Source organism: Leopardus geoffroyi, chromosome X (assembly GCF_018350155.1).
Source record: "Leopardus geoffroyi isolate Oge1 chromosome X, O.geoffroyi_Oge1_pat1.0, whole genome shotgun sequence".
Classification (NCBI taxonomy): Eukaryota; Metazoa; Chordata; class Mammalia; order Carnivora; family Felidae; genus Leopardus; species Leopardus geoffroyi.
Genome location: NC_059343.1, coordinates 51,102,938 through 51,119,535, shown reverse-complemented (window position 1 = coordinate 51,119,535; position 16,598 = coordinate 51,102,938). Strand labels below are relative to the sequence as shown.

Sequence of the window (16,598 nt, the reverse complement as noted above, 5' to 3'; positions counted from 1 at the left end):
CAGGACTTTATGTTCCATAACCTGCTACCTCTGCTATAGGGTGCTGGCTCAGTGCTCCTTTGGCTAGATCAGAGACCTGAATGCACTCTCAAGTTTGGCTGGAGAAAGCAAGTTGATAGAGAAACTGGGAGAGCAGTAGTATTATGTAATCTCCTGGAGGGGAGCAGGCCTGTCAGTAGTCCTTGGGGTGCCAGGCAGTGAGGTGAGGGACAGGGAATCATAGAATCTCCTGCAATGCAGACTACATTAGTTCTCCTGAGGGAGGGAGCCCTGGATGAAGCTTTGTGCTGTGCAAACATCCACCCTCAGGGTCCAGAAGAGGCCAGCACTGCATACCATAACCATAACCAGCTCTGGGAATGGTTCTGGAAGCTCTGAACTCTCTGCCTGCCTGCCTTCATTAGAGAAGGGGGAGCCATGCACCTCCATGCCCAGCTGGCTGCAGGAAGAATGTGCTAAGTGCCCACCCCCACCCCCTCAGAATGTGGTGCCTAAAGACAGCAGCTACTTTTAGCTGTACCTCCCACAGCCTCTCCTCTGCCCACTCTCTTCCTTCCTCCTCCCTCTGTGAACCCTGCTGGTTGGCAGGAGGTCTGGGCAGTAGTGGCTGCTTTGACATTGGGAAAGAGGCAGGCAGTGGGGAGCCAGGTGACCCTAGGAGAGGCTGTGGTAGACCTAGTATAGTGGGCAGGGGGCTCAGAACAAAGGCAGAACTATGAGACTGTTTTGTGGTTAGGGCCCAAAGGGAGTGGAGGGATTTATTAATTTCCCTTAGACCTTGCAACCAGATGAACTGCTTGTCTTAAGAATCAAGGTTGAACTGCACAGGAGGACTCAGGAAGATTTATTGGACAAAATGCACATAGACACTTTCTGTACTTGGATTTAGAGAAAGGCAACTGGGAATAGTAATGCTTGCTTGATTCTTGATTGTCAAGAATCAACACTGTCTTACACTTTTCAGGGATTTTACAAATTATCTCACTTGATATTTTCTGTAGTCCTGTGAAGTAGTAAGGACAGGAAATATCATTTTACAGAGGAGAAAAATGAGACTCAAAGAGTCATTGTCATATAACATCTGATCTGGGCTCAAGCTCTGGAAGTTATAGTGCAATTTAAAGTCATTCCAGATGGCTGTATCTTATAGAAAAGGGGTATTACAGCTATTCTGAATCTAATTCATTGTGGAAGCTGGAAAACTAGGCTTAGAAGGCTTAGAAAGAGAAAGGACTCACTCAAGGAAGCACAGTATGTTTGTAGTAGTACTGGAACTAGAACATTGCCTAGCAAGGATGTGAGTTCCTGGACCTGTGGCTTGCAAGCTGCTTTTGATTTTCACAGATGGTGAAGGAAACCTGTGTAGTGTGATGGGAAGCAAATGGTCACTGAACTAGTAATCTGTCATTTTTTAGTTCTGTGACCTTGGGCAAGGTACTTAGCCTCTCTGAATTCGTTTTCTTTTCTGTTAATTGGGGTGTAAATCCCTGAGAACTCTCTGAGGCAGAAATCTCAGTGCAACTGTTACAATGGAGGGAAGTGACACTCAGTAGGCCCTTTGTAAAGGTTTTGTTCATGAAAGACATACACATGACTTAAGAGGGGCTGCAAATATGAACTCAGTCACTGGGTGACCTTGAACAAATACCATTGTCTTTGTGCCTTATTTCTCAGTCACAGCATGAAGGACTCTTTTACTTCTCTCCATTAAAAGTATAAAAGTTCTGTGACTTGGCCCATGTCTTGGGTCCTTGGTGGAAAGCTGGATTTTTTTTCTATAGGAGGCTTTCTTTTACTTACCCTCAGTTCCATCTCCCCCACCCAGCCACATACATATTGCTATGAATAGCAGACTAGCTTTCTCCCTGTCTCCTGCAAAGCTAAGAGGAGCTTGGCAGAAAGCCAGAATTAATTGTGTTTTTATTTAGTGCCTTCTTAAGTCCATCAAGCCAGAACCATCGAGGCACCTGGCAATTAAAAATCAATTCTTGGCCCCCAGGTCCTTGGCTAGGATTTGTGATGAGCATTACTGGGTTTTCATGATACAATTAAGAGTTGTGTTAGAAACTGCAGGCTCCTAACAAATGACCTACTTAGAACAAATCAACACTCTTCACCTTTGTCTGTATCATTTTGTTTGGAAAATTCTCATTGCTTGGAGGGCAGAGCTAGAAGATAAGGACTATTGTATAGTTTTCTATACACACATTGGCCACATTGGCCACATTGGCCTTTTCTCCACAACCCTATGAGGTGAGCAAGGCCAGGATTATTCCCCATTTTAGGGCTAAGGAAATTGACTCATAGAATTGCTCTGATTGACTCAGATCAGTGCTGCTTCTTAAAAGCAGTGGTGTGCAAGGAAGAGCTTAGAATGTAGAGTTAACTGTTATCAATTCACCAACCAACCAACCAAGTGGCCTTTGGCAATGATATTGTTCTAAAGATGCCTTCTGCACTTTGTTTCTATCAAGGTCTTGTTATAAAAGTCAATAGCAGATAAAACCAGGCAGATGCCACTAGATAATTCTGGCTAGGTTGGTATTGAACTACTGATTGACATTTCAGATACATCTATTTTGACTTATGGTATGTCCACTCAAATATTATATCATCCAGGGATGCATGAAGGGTAGCCCTAGATTCTTTTGCCTTTCATGTTCAGTTTGGAGGTTTTCTTTTTGTGAGGTATATTTGGGATACACATGGGATACAAGTGTGGAGTACACTTTCACATTGACACACTTGGAACACACACATTCAGTTTATCATGAGGTACACTCACATTTGGACTTACTCTGTACGGGCAGGGTATACACATGAAGGCACATATGATGCATGCTTATGCAAATTTGTATGTGTGGACACATGTGCATGCATATAAGGTATGACTGCACACCCAAATACACATAGGGCACACTGAAATGCATGTTCAGATATACTCCTACCCCCAGAAAATACACTTCTATCCCTAAAATACATACTTTTAAGAACTTGCCTGCATGAATCACCCTCCCCCGATGAGATACATTTTAACACACCTATGGGGCACACTCACATGCCCCATACACCCCTATGGGGCACACTCTGATCCAGAACACATGCTACCCTTAGAACCAACTAGTTGTCCCAGCTTTCCAAGTGGGCACATCCCAGTGCTGGCCCCACCTGGTGGGCCTTTATCAGTTTGCTCTGGCCCTCCCTTCCTTTATCCCTGAAATCAGACTTCAGAAGGCAGTGAGCTCAAGGATAAAAATGGGTACTCAAGATGGCATGTGTTATAGCAGTCTCTTCAATGCAAACAAAATTTGCAACTGAGCCCTCAGATGTTGTGTTAATAGGCAGATGGAGAAGAATGGAGAAGATAAATTGGCACTAATCAGCGCAGAAAGCTTGAACCTGCTCCTCCATCCACCGATCACTTCCAAACAATTATGGAACGATATGATTGTGAAAGAACGTCCTAGACAACCTAAAGTAACTGAATATTACAGTTCATTTTTCTTGGGAACGAAGTAACAACTTGGACCCCAACAAGTATATCTAAATTGTAGGTGGGAGGATGTGAGGAGAAGTAGCAGGATGTGTAAGACCCAGCCTCTTCTGGGTCAGTGGTGGGTAGAGAGAACAGCCATTTTCTTCTCCTTTTTAAAAAACTTTTATTTGCATTTTATTCAGAATTTACTCCTGGGCTATAACTTTTTGTTTCTTCAGTTTCTCCTGGGATATCTTTTTCTTCTGTGCAACCTCCTCTTCTGGTTTAGGAACAATCTGCTCTTTTTCAGTAAGGATAATCTCGATGTGGCAGGGAGACCTCATTTATGGGTTAGTCCAACTGTGAGCCCTGTAAATTCTATGCTGCATCTTGGGGACGTTGTTCACCTGGGTGTGTTCAATGACCAGAGAATCTGCATCTAAACCCTTAAGTTCAGCATTACTGTCTGCAGTTTTCAGCATGTGAAGTAAAGATTCAGCACTCTTTTTGGGCCACTGGCCCTGTGTCCCATTGCACTATTTGGCCTGGACACACTTACCTACTTCACCATTGTAGCAATGGAATGGCACACATTGCTTCTGCAAAGTGACATCGTTCACATACTTAGTGGCATTTCACATATGCATACTCTTGATGGCCTGGGCAGTTTCATGTGTGTGTGTGTGTGTGTGTGTTTTTTTTTTTTAACGTTTATTTATTTTATTTTTTTTTTTTTTGAGACAGAGAGAGACAGAGCATGAACGGGGGAGGGTCAGAGAGAGGGAGACACAGAATCTGAAACAGGCTCCAGGCTCTGAGCTATCAGCACAGAGCCCGACGCGGGGCTCCAACTCGAAGACCCCGAGATCATGACCCGAGCTGAAGTCGGCCGCCTAACCGACTGAGCCACCCAGGTGCCCCTCATGTGTGTTCTTGAAGTAACCATGAAGATTTGAACCTCTTGCTTTGCATGATTTTGTAGGATTTTCTGGGTCAAGTGAATAGGAACCATTTTTAGAGATCACCTCAGGCCACTTCAATAGCCACATTCTTAATGACCACAACCCTGCCCCTAGGCACAACAGCTTGAGCCATCTGGCCCCACTAATGAGGACCTGCTATTTTTAGAATTTCTCAACCTGGAAATCAGGTCGGGATGTCCTAGGGAGGCCTTTCTGGCCTTTAGTAACCAAAGGCTGGAGCTGGAAGGAGAGAACCCTAGACTCAGTGTTGATTGAAGGTATTAAGCAGAGAGACAGGTAGCTAGAGTGTGCCAGGTCTGCCCTGCAGCAGCAACCTTACCCTGAGTGGGATACTCTTGACTATGACAGGCCTATGCTTGTTTCTCAACTTTGCATTTGAGATCAAGAAACATGAATTCCAGTCACTGTTTTGAAACTTAGGGTGTACCTCAGTCGGGGTTCCCTCCTCTGTCTGGGTCTTCTTTGGTCTGTAGGCAAAATAGCCAGTATATCCCTCAAATGCTGGCAAGAACTCAGACTAAAAGTTGAGAAAATGCTTTGCAGACGTACTAATTCTTCACCCATGAATCTATACTTCCATCCCTAAGCTACTTTCAATGCCCATCAACAACCAGGCCTGACTCCTATCACAGTAGCCATAGAAAGAAAAGGGGGTCAGGGAGAGGAAACCTCATGGTGTCAGGTTGATCAAAGTCATACTGGGGTCACCCTCAACCTTACAGATTTTTTTCAGTGCTAGGTCAATCCTTTCTCAGAAAACAGGTTGCAACATTATACAGTTTTGCCTCCTCAGAACCCTAGGCAGCAAGGAAAAGTGGAGGACATCAGGAGCAAGGACTTCTTCCTAATCTAGGAAAAGCAAAGTCAGACCTATACTTGCCATCTGCCAGAGGAAGCAACCTGGAATGCTGACCCCAAGAGAGTGCCTTATTCCATTTTGTGCTCAGGACCATTTCACCTGCTTTGTTGAAGGGGATGGGTCAGGAACTAGACTACATAGGCTCAAGTTCAGATTTCTTCTTGCCATTATACATTGTGGCCAAAGGTCTTCCAAGCCTCAGTTTTTTGATCTGTAAAGTGGGCTTAACTATAAATCTCAGGATTGTTGGGTACAAGAATTCATCATGGCAAAGGATGTGAAATGTGTCTCATAAAATGTTGAACATGTTTTACTGCTGTTTGGATTCTTAAGAGTTCATCCAGGTCATTATTACAGGTAGTTTAGAGGTAATTCAGGAGCTTGTTTTCATTTTAGTTCTCACTCCTTTCCCCTATCCTTCCTTTAAGGCCAGTATTGTCTCCATTTTACAGATGTGGATACTGAAGCACAGTGGAGGGAGAGACCAGCCTGAGGCTATATAATTAGGCAGTGGTGGATCCATGCCTTCAGACTCTGTTTAGTGTTCTTTCTATATGTAGTTCCAAGCTACCAGCCAGAAATCCGGTGCTAAAGAAAGCTGCCCATGGCAGCTTAAGTTAACATAATTTAAAAACTTGATTTGTTTCTGACACAGAACAAGGAAGGGGGGCTATCTGGGGCCTGGCCTTCACCAAAAGTATCCTGCTTGCCCATGAGAGGCACATTCACTGATCTTTCATCCCTTCTACAGCAGTTTAAGTCCTACTGGTATCCTGCATGTTGGAAGCAGTGCAGCGTTGGAGAAGATGCTAAACTGTTGTGATAGGGAATTGTGCTGCCGATTTAAGCTACTTCAGAGAAGGGTCCCTGAAGGCACTTGATCAACCCCCACCTCATCATAGCTTCCTGGGTACAGAAGCTTTGTGTGGCTGACCTGCATAAGGGTTTAGGTAGAAATGTATCTAAGAATATAATGTTTGAGGGCCTTAGTCTGTGGAGTATTTTGCCAACTCTTGAAGGATAAGATAGTGGTTATTCAATAACCAAAGCTGGAAGAGTCCCTTGAGACCATCTTGGCTGATTCTCACCTGGCCTTGATGTGGACATTAAATTTCAGCTGGGCTGACTTTTTCTTACTTAATGTGTTCTTCCTTGTATATCATAGACTCTTAAGCTGGGCCAGATTTTCTAGGAGGCCTTCTACCTTGTATATTTTTGCCTTTCTGAACCTAAGAGAGATACATTGAAACTGAGTGGTAACAGGAAGGCAATGAAATAATCTGTGGAAGTCATGCCTTGGGTGCTAGGCATCAGGGAAGATGGCCTTTTGTGTCTTTCTTCAGCTGTCCTGCTGTGAAGATGTTACTTTCCTATGGCCCCTGATTGGCTGTGGGAGCCTAAATGAAAGTGTTTTTCATTTGTGCTGCTAAAATCTGTAGGATGACTATGGTACTTCCCTGTCTGGGGGATTAGACAGTTTCTGGAGTGGGGAAACTGGAGGAAAAAAGGAGAGAGACACCTTCTGTTCTTCAAGTTTGAGAGCCCAAAGAGTGTATAGGGGAGAGTTAGCTGCTGAAGCCCTGCCAAGAAGCAGCCACACAGTTTCCCCAGATCCCTTGACCCTAGACACCTTATTTTAAAATTATTTTATTTTTTAATAGGAAATACATCCACATGGTCAAAATCTGAACGATATAAGAGGATGCACAGTGAAAAATCTCCCTCCTGCTGCTCCCTTCCAGCCATGTGGCTGCCTCTGCAGAGGTCACCAGTGGGTCCTTCCAGAGAAATGTTCTATGGATATATAAATATATATGGATATATTCATTTTTTTAAGTTTATTTATTTTTGACAGAGACAGAGTGTGAGCATGAGCTGGGGAGGGGCAGAGAGAAAGAGAGAGAGACACAGAATCCGAAGCAGGCTCCAGGCTACAAGCTGTCAGTACAGAACCTGACGCGGGGCTCAAACTCACGAACTGTGAGATCATGACCTGGGCTGAAGTTGGACGCTTAACCGACTGAGCCACCCAGGTGCCCCTCATTTTTTTTTTTCAACGTTTATTTATTTTTGGGACAGAGAGAGACAGAGCATGAACGGGGGAGGGGCAGAGAGAGAGGGAGACACAGAATCGGAAACAGGCTCCAGGCTCTGAGCCATCAGCCCAGAGCCTGACGCGGGGCTCGAACTCACAGACCGCGAGATCGTGACCTGGCTGAAGTCGGACGCTTAACCGACTGCGCCACCCAGGCGCCCCTCATTTTTCTTTTTTTAATGGTTATATACCCACTGTCCTATGCCTTGCTATACTTTGGATGTTCTTTGAACCTGTGGGGCATGAGGATGTGCTATGGAGAGCAGAGGTTAAGATCACTGGTTCTAGAGTGAAACTATTTGGGTTTTGGTTCTAGCCGTGTGACCTTCAACAATCACTTCAACTCTTTGAACCTTGGTTTCTTCATTTTTTAAATGGGGATCAAATAAGTTAGTATATGTAAAAACTTAGATTTGCCTTTGACCTATAGTATGCACTCAGTAAATGTTAACCATTTTTTTTATTAGAGGAAAAACATTGGACTGTGAGTCAGAAGATCTGAGTTCTCTTCTGGCCTCTGCTCCTGGGATAACTGAGTGACTTCCTTTTTCCAAGCCTATTTTCTCATTTTTAAAATGTAAGGTCTTATTCCTACTTGGCTTATCTTCCAGAGTTTCTGGGAGATCATGAATGTGAAAGCAACTTAGCTTCATTCAGTGAGCTCATGAATGTGAAAGCAACTTAGAAACTGTGATGTGCTAAGAACATGGAAGTGGTGCTACTTACTCTTTTCGTAGAACTACTTTGAATGGCTTGAACCCAGTGGCCTGAACTGGGTGGAGAAGGCAGTGCCCTTTCTTCTGGCAGTGGAACCTAAATACCATCCTTGGACTGGAATTCTATTTTGGGTGTATGTAGACCATGGCAAAAATTCAAAATAGTCAAGTTTTGTCTTTTGACATTTGTTATCAGACTACATACCTCTTCTGACTTCCTTGTTTCCATGTTTTCTTTGCCTCCCCTCTGTTCCCTTTAACTCCCCTCTGTCTCTTGTCAAAACCTGCTTTTAGAAGCAAGGCAGCAGCATCTTTCAAAAGTGACCCCAACTTTCCATTTGAGATAACCCAGTTCAACTAGCTCAGAGAGGAGCTAGATCTGCCCAAGTTCATACCGCAAATCAGTAACTAAGCCAGGCCTGGAGTCTCTTCTTCCCACCCCATTGTTGTTTTGTTTGTTTGTTTGTTTGTTTGTTTGTTTTTGCACTTTGCATTTTAGTGTGAATTTGAATTTGAGATTATTTAGCAAAGACGTTTGGTGATGAGAGATATTCTGGTAATGTCTGCATTTAGCCTTCATAGTGAGGTGTTCTTAATTTCCAGGGTCAGACTTGTCTGGGGTCCTGAGGGATAGGAGAGGCAGTGCTGGTTGTAGTACTGAAGGGATGATATCTGTAGAGCAGAGGGAGGAAAGAGTACCAGAAAATATCTAAAACAGTGATCTCCAAAGTGAAGCTGAGGGAGAAAACACTGGAAGTTCTTTATATATTAAATTGCTAATCTCATTATCAATTAATTTCCATTTTTGTGTAAATGTTTATAAAACACATTCTGCATTGGTACTACATTAGTATTTAGATACTGGGGTAGATATTAATTTTTTAACCAATTGATGTTTTTTAACCAAAAACAACTAACAACCATCTTTCTAAAATACTGTAGGCTTGGTTTCTAATTTTGGCTCTGCTGTTGACTAGCTTTAGATGTTAAGTAACCTCTTCACTGGAACCTCAGTTTTCTTATCTGTAAATTGTTAGGCTGAACTAGGTGTGCCGGTTCTTAAGAATCTCCAATCCAGATCTTCTCTGAGCATAAGAATCCACTGCCAGGCTCTTGAACCTGAGACAGAGTCAAGAAGATTATGTTCAAGTTCTAGCATCACACTGGATGCTTTGTCCCTCAGTCAGTTGCCCTGGGCCTTCCCTTCTCCACCCCCACCTCCTTCACCTAGCCCAGACAGGCAGAAGCTGTCTTACATAAGCCTGGCTGACCTACTTGAAGTTCTGTTGTTACAAGCACAACCACTTTTCCATTGGGACAAAGACCCAATGCCATCCTTCCTAGGCCCTGAGGGTGGGTCTGAATGTGCTGATCTTGTGCCCTCTCAGACAGCCTAAGTTTAGATGATGCATTCCTCTGAAGGTAAGTCAACTCCATCTCAGCCAGTTTGTGTCCCCCAAGGCCTGATCCAGTGACTACTCACAGAACACCGCCACCGTCTGCTCATCCACTATTTACCATGTCTACTGAGAGCACAGGATTGTGCTAGACTTTGTTAGGAGAAACATGGCCAACCCCTCAATAGGAACTACTGCTGATAGGGACCAGAGCTACTGCTTAATGCCTTAACCAATGTCTTTTCTCTCACTGTGAGCCAACAGGCAGAGGGAAATCAATAAGCCACTAGAAACCATCTTCTACTTTCTGATGGTCTCTTTAAGTGCAGATTTCCTCTTTGTGTTGTAAGGACTCCCCTACATTCTCTTTGGAAAGGCTCAAAGCATTTGCAAGACTTTGTCCTGGGTGGGCATGCTTAGCAGACTTAAAAGTGTTTAAATTGATTGAAATATATTTATTTTTTTCTTTCTGTTCTCCAGATATAGGAGCAAGTCAAAGTGCTCCTAACTAAATGTTGTTCCTGTTCTCACCACCTTAGAGCAGATGGCCACATTTAAAGATGACATTAGAACCATTAGTTCCAACCTATCTCCTTCTCTGCTCCTCCCCCCACCTACAGCCCTCCTTCCCCTACAATATTTTAACACGACATCTGTCAAATGGATAAAAAATGACTTTCCCTTCTCTCTGCCTTGCCCACCCACCCTCTGGCTGTGGTGCTGATGAGTATAGAATATGCATGTGGGAGGCATGGAGGACAGATTCTTCATTCTCCCCCCTCCCCTTTTGTAAACTTAGAGGAGCCTTACCTCCACTCCTTCTCAGGAAACTCCAAGACTGGCCTTTAGGTCACAATTCAGGAAAAATTAAGGATCCCAGGGCTGGTCCCAGTAGAACCACATGAAGAAATTCAAGAACCCAGGTGCAGAGCCCTAGATAGGTCTAGGTGACCTCAGGGATTGGGGGCTCTTTGAGCCCCCTGCCTCTTCCCTAGGCTTGCCTTCACCATCTCTTAAGGTTTGAAGGCAATGAAGAGACTCAAATGGGTGGCTGGAACTTAGTACCCATAGCAAGTCCAAGAAGATGGTCACAGTGCCCAGGGTAGGAATTTTGTAGATGGAGCCCAAGGTGACTCAAGAAACAGATAAGGGTCAGGGTAACCTCCAGTTTGGAATGGTATGCTTCTGACTCAACTCATAGCGACAGCATTTCTGAGTCATTTTTTGTTTTACTAATAATTTTTCTTTTAGAATATTAGAGTCTAACTTGGATAGATTGAGCACAGCTCTTAGAAATTGCTTCTAGACTATAGCATAGAGAGATTTTCCATTAGGGCCACTGTGGGCCTCAGGGCTGAAGGTCAGGGCATAGGTGGGAGAAGAGATGCAACAGAGCAGGTGAAAATAGCCTCTCAAGGCTGGGAAAACCATCCTGGACAAACTACTGTAATCCCTCAGCCTGCCTGGAATCTAATACAAGAAGGGGAAGTCAGGGACAAAGTTTCAGAGACTCTGGTTTCTTCCAAATGATCCAGTGCAGTAAGAGGAAATTCTTGTATTTCAAACTCTGGCTCTAGTAAGTTTAAGATACTTGGTCTCAATATGATATTCAAGTTCACTCTGGCTGTTTTTTAAAAAAATTCTAGGATGAGGGGTGCCTGGGTGGCTATGATGGTTGAATGTCTGATTCTTGATTTTGGCTCAGGTCATGATCCCAAGGTCATGGGATTGAGCCCTGTGTCAGGCTCTGCACTGAGTGTGGAGCCTGCTTAAGATTCTGTCTTGCTCTGCCTCTGCCCCTCTCCCCTGCTCACATGCTCACCCTCTTTCTAAAATAAAATAAAGTAACATTAAAAAAATAAAGTAAAAAAAAAATAAACACTCTGGGGTGATTCTGAGCAGGAGGTCTATGAGAACTGGCCTAATGGGTTGGAGGCCAAAAGATCCCAGAACAACTTGACATTAACTCCTATTTCCAATGTTTTGGACATTCAAGCTGATGTTTATCAGATTGGGAGGTGCTCTGGGTGAGAGACTTCTCTGGCCAACAGGATCATGATTGGTTGGTGGTCCAGAAACATGTCTTCTCTGTGATCTGTGCAATCCTTGACCTATTTGGCTGCATTTTCTCTAAAGGACTTATTTCTTCTACAAGACCAGACTCTTAGCATCATGAACTTTCAGGCAGTATCTGGGTCTCACTTCATTTGCTCCTGGACCCATTAGGTTGAGCTAGTGGCTGAAGTTTCATATCAGAAGAGTCCATTGCTAAGGTTCAGACCAAGCAAGTAAATCCCCTTGCTTCATATATGTTTGATTGTTCACTGTTATAGCTAAGGTCACCTTGTAACTTCTTTGGAAGAAGTACAGAAAGGTGTTGTCCTTTGTTATTAGTCTATAATGAATGAAAAAAATCTCCTTCATAACTTGGGAAGCTTATCTGGGTTTTCCAAACTTTTAGGGCCTGGCAGATATGAGTTGGCTTGTGACCAAAGTACATATTGGCCTCTAGATCAGGTGATCTATCCTGCTCATGCTGAGCCTTAACCTCATCTGGGCTGATCTTTCAAAAACAAGTCAGTCCAGCTGAGTTTTGTGTTTGTCAGGTGTGGCTGAAACCAACCATAGACCTTTCATTTTATTAAAGTGAAAAATGGATGGCACAATGGGACATTGAAGGAAGCCAGTTCCCAATGACTCAGAAATTACATGAACAAACTAGGGAAAAAGTGGTCATGTCATGAAAAGATGATATTTACATACTCCCTTTCAGTACATTTAGAGCCATCATCACTTGAATTCATTAACTATTCTGCTCAGAAATGACATTATGTAGTTATGGGTGATAGCAACACCCAGATTAGAGCTGAAATAATGCAGATATGAACTATTAAGTCACAGGGGAAAGAAAAATCAATTATTGGATTTTTTTAAATACTTTTTTAAAACACTTATTCATTTTTGAGACAGAGAAAGAGCACGTGTGGGGGAGGGTGAGAGAGAGAAGGAGACACAGAATCTAAAGCAGATTCTAGGCTCTGAGCTGTCAGCACAGAGCCTGATGTGGGGCTTGAACCCATGAACCATGAGATCATGACCTGAGCTGGATTTGGACGCTTAACCAACTGAGCCACACAAGGGCCCCCAATTCTTGGGATTTAAAAAATATTCATAAGAGTGTTTTTCTTATCTGGCATATTTTCATCCCCTGATGACCATCAAGCACCTTTGTACATCTTCAGCAAAAACCTGCATCCCACCCCAGAAGCCATCCAGCCATTAATCCTATCAAAAACAGAATAGCCTATAGGCCACCTGGTACATATTATGTAAACAGTTTGCTTAGCTACATAGTATGTTCTGCAACCTGACAGAGATGCTAAATATGTTGTTGTGGTCTTCGTCAGAACTTGTCTGATTTGAGGGCTCAGGTTGTGGAAGCTAAAAACAGTATTGTTCATTATGTATTAGGCAGATTATTTATTTATTTACTTATTTATTTATTTTGACAACAAAACAATAATTTATAATCATGTCTCAACAGAAATAATGAACACTGTCCAAACTACAAAACTGACCAAACATCTTCCTATCTTGGCTATTCTAAGTGACCACTACTTTTTTACCAATTTTAACTTTAGGCAAAATCCGGTCTTTCCTGATTTTATTTTATATTTTATTTTATTTTATTTTATTTTATTTTATTTTATTTTATTTTTTTGTTTTTCTAATATATGAAATTTATTGTCAAATTGGTTTCCATACAACACCCAGTGCTCATCCCAAAAGGTGCCCTCCTCAATACCCACACCCACCCTCCCCTCCATCCCACCCTCCATCAGCCCTCAGTTTGTTCTCAGTTTTTAAGAGCCTCTTATGCTTTGGCTTTCTCCCACTCTAACCTCTTTTTTTTTCTTCCCCTGCCCCATGGGTTCCTGTTAAGTTTCTCAGGATCCACATAAGAGTGAACACATATGTTATCTGTCTTTCTCTGTATGGCTTATTTCACTTAGCATCACACTCTCCAGTTCCATCCACGTTGCTACAAAGGGCCATATTTCATTCTTTCTCATTGCCACGTAGTACTCCATTGCGTATAAAAAACACAATTTCTTTATCCATTCATCAGGTGATGGACATTTAGGCTCTTTCCATAATTTGGCTACTGTTGAGAGTGCTGCTATAAACATTGGGGTACAAGTGCCCCTATGCATCAGCACTCCCATATCCCTTGGGTAAATTCCTAGCAGTACTACTGCTGGGTCATAGGGTAGGTCTATTTTTAATTTTTGGAGGAACCTCCACACTGTTTTCCAGAGTGGATGCACCACTTTGCATTCCCACCAACAGTGCAAGAGGGTTCCTGTTTCTCCACGTCCTCTCCAGCATCTATAGTCTCCTGATTTGTTCATTTTGGCCACTCTGACTGGCGTGAGGTGATATCTGAATGTGGTTTTGATTTGTATTTCCCTGATGAGGAGCGACGTTGAGCATCTTTTCCTATGCTTGTTGGCCATCTGGATGTCTTCTTTAGAGAAGTGTCTATTCGTGTTTTCTGCCCATTTCTTCACTGGATTATTTGTTTTTCGGGTGTGCAGTTTGGGGACACTAGCCCTTTGTCCAATATGTCATTTGCAAATATATTTTCCCATTCCGTTGGTTGCCTTTTAATTTTGTTGATTGTTTCCTTTGCTGTGCGGAAGCTTTTTATCTTCATGAGGTCCCAATAGCTCATTTTAGCTTTTTTTTCCAAAATATGAAATTTATTGTCAAATTGGTTTCCATACAACACCCAGTGCTCATCCCAAAAGGTGCCCTCCTCAATACCCATCACCCACCCTCCCCTCCCTCCCACCCCCCATCAACCCTCAGTTTGTTCTCAGTTTTTAACAGTCTCTTATGCTTTGGCTCTCTCCCACTCTAACCTCTTTTTTTTGTTTTTTCCTTCCCCTCCTCCATGGGTTCCTGTTAAGTTTCTCAGGATCCACATAAGAGTGAAACCATATGGTATCTGTCTTTCTCTGTATGGCTTATTTCACTTAGCATCACACTCTCCAGTTCCATCCACGTTGCTACAAAGGGCCATACTTTCTCATTGCCATGTAGTACTCCATTGTGTATATAAACCACAATTTCTTTATCCATTCATCAGGTGATGGACATTTAGGCTCTTTCCATAATTTGGCTATTGTTGAGAGTGCTGCTATAAACATTGGGGTACAAGTGCACCTATGCCTCAGTACTCCTGTATCCCTTGGGTAAATTCCTAGCAGTGCTATTGCTGGGTCATAGGGTAGGTCTATTTTTAATTTTCTGAGGAACCTCCACACTTCTTTCCAGAGTGGCTGCACCAATTTGCATTCCCACCAACAGTGCAAGAGGGTTCCTGTTTCTCCACATCCTCTCCAGCATCTATAGTCTCCTGATGTGTTCATTTTGGCCACTCTGACTGGCGTGAGGTAATATCTGAGTATGGTTTTGATTTGTATTTCCCTGATGAGGAGCGACGTTGAGCATCTTTTCATGTGCCTGTTGGCCATCCGGATGTCTTCTTTAGAGAAGTGTCTATTAATGTTTTGTGCCCATTTCTTCACTGGGTTATTTGTTTTTCGTCTGTGGACTTTGGTGAGCTCTTTATAGATTTTGGATCCTAGCCTTTTGTCCAATATGTCATTTGCAAAGATCTTTTCCCATTCCGTTGGTTGCCTTTTAGTTTTGTTGGTTGTTTCCTTTGCTGTGCAGAAGCTTTTTATCTTCATAAGGTCCCAGTAATTTATTTTTGCTTTTAATTCCCTTGCCTTTGGGGATGTGTCAAGTAAGAAATTGCTATGGCTGAGGTCAGAGATGTCTTTTCCTGTTTTCCCCTCTAGGGTTTTGATGATTTCCTGTCTCACATTCAGGTCCTTTATCCATTTTGAGTTTGTTTTTGTGAATGGTGTGAGAAAGTGGCCTAGTTTCAACCTTCTGCATGTTGCTGTCCAGTTCTCCCAGCACCATTTGTTAAAGAGACTGTCTTTTTTCCATTGGATGTTCTTTCCTGCTTTGTCAAAGATGAGTTGGCCATACGTTTGTGGGTCTAGTTCTGAGGTTTCTATTCTATTTCATTGGTCTATGTGTCTGTTTTTGTGCCAATACCATGCTGTCTTGATGATGACAGCTTTGTAGTAGAGGCTAAAGTCTGGGATTGTGATGCCTCCTGCTTTGGTCTTCTTCTTCAAAATTCCTTTGGCTACTTGGGGCCTTTTGTGGTTCCATATGAATTTTAGGATTGCTTGTTCTAGTTTCGAGAAGAATGCTGGTGCAATTTTGATTGGGATTGCATTGAATGTGTAGATAGCTTTGGGTAGTATTGACATTTTGACAATATTTATTCTTCCAATCCATGAGCACGGAATGTTTTTCCATTTCTTTATATCTTCTTCAATTTCCTTCATAAGCTTTCTATATTTTTCAACATACAGATCTTGTACATCTTTGGTTAGATTTATTACTAGGTATTTTATGCTTCTAGTTGCAATTGTGAATGGGATCAGTTTCTTTATTTGTGTTTCTGTTGCTTCATTATTAGTGTATAAGAATGCAACTGATTTCTGTACATTGATTTTCTATCCTGCCACTTTGCTGAATTCATGTATAGTTCTAGCAGACTTTTGGTGGCGTCTATCGGATTTTCCATGTATAATATTATGTCATCTGAAAAAAGTGAAAGCTCAACTTCATCTTTGCCAATTTTGATGCCTTTGATTTCCTTTTGTTGTCTGATTGCTGATGCTAGCACTTTCAACACTATGTTAAACACGAGTGGTGAGAGTGCATATCCCTGTCGTGTTCCTGATCTCAGGGAAAAAGCTCTCAGTTTTTCCCCATTGAGGATAATGTTAGCGGTGGGCTTTTCATAAATGGCTTTTATGATGTTTAAGTATGTTCCTTCAATCCTGACTTTCTTGAGGGTTTTTACTAAGAAAGGATGCTCAATTTTGTCAAAGACCTTTTCTGCATCGATTGACAGGATCATATGGTTCTTATCTTTTCTTTTATTAATGTGATGTATCATATTGATTGATTTGCGAATG

General features: G+C 42.5%; 1 protein-coding gene and 1 pseudogene across 7 annotated transcripts in view; one reads left to right on the top strand and one right to left on the bottom strand.

The window, feature by feature from the left end:
• The window catches only part of ARHGEF9 (Cdc42 guanine nucleotide exchange factor 9), a 202,132-nt gene that overhangs the window by 36,254 nt on the left and 149,280 nt on the right, over nt 1-16,598 (top strand). The window lies entirely within an intron of this gene.
• On the bottom strand, nt 3,656-4,146 carry LOC123594051 (annotated as a pseudogene).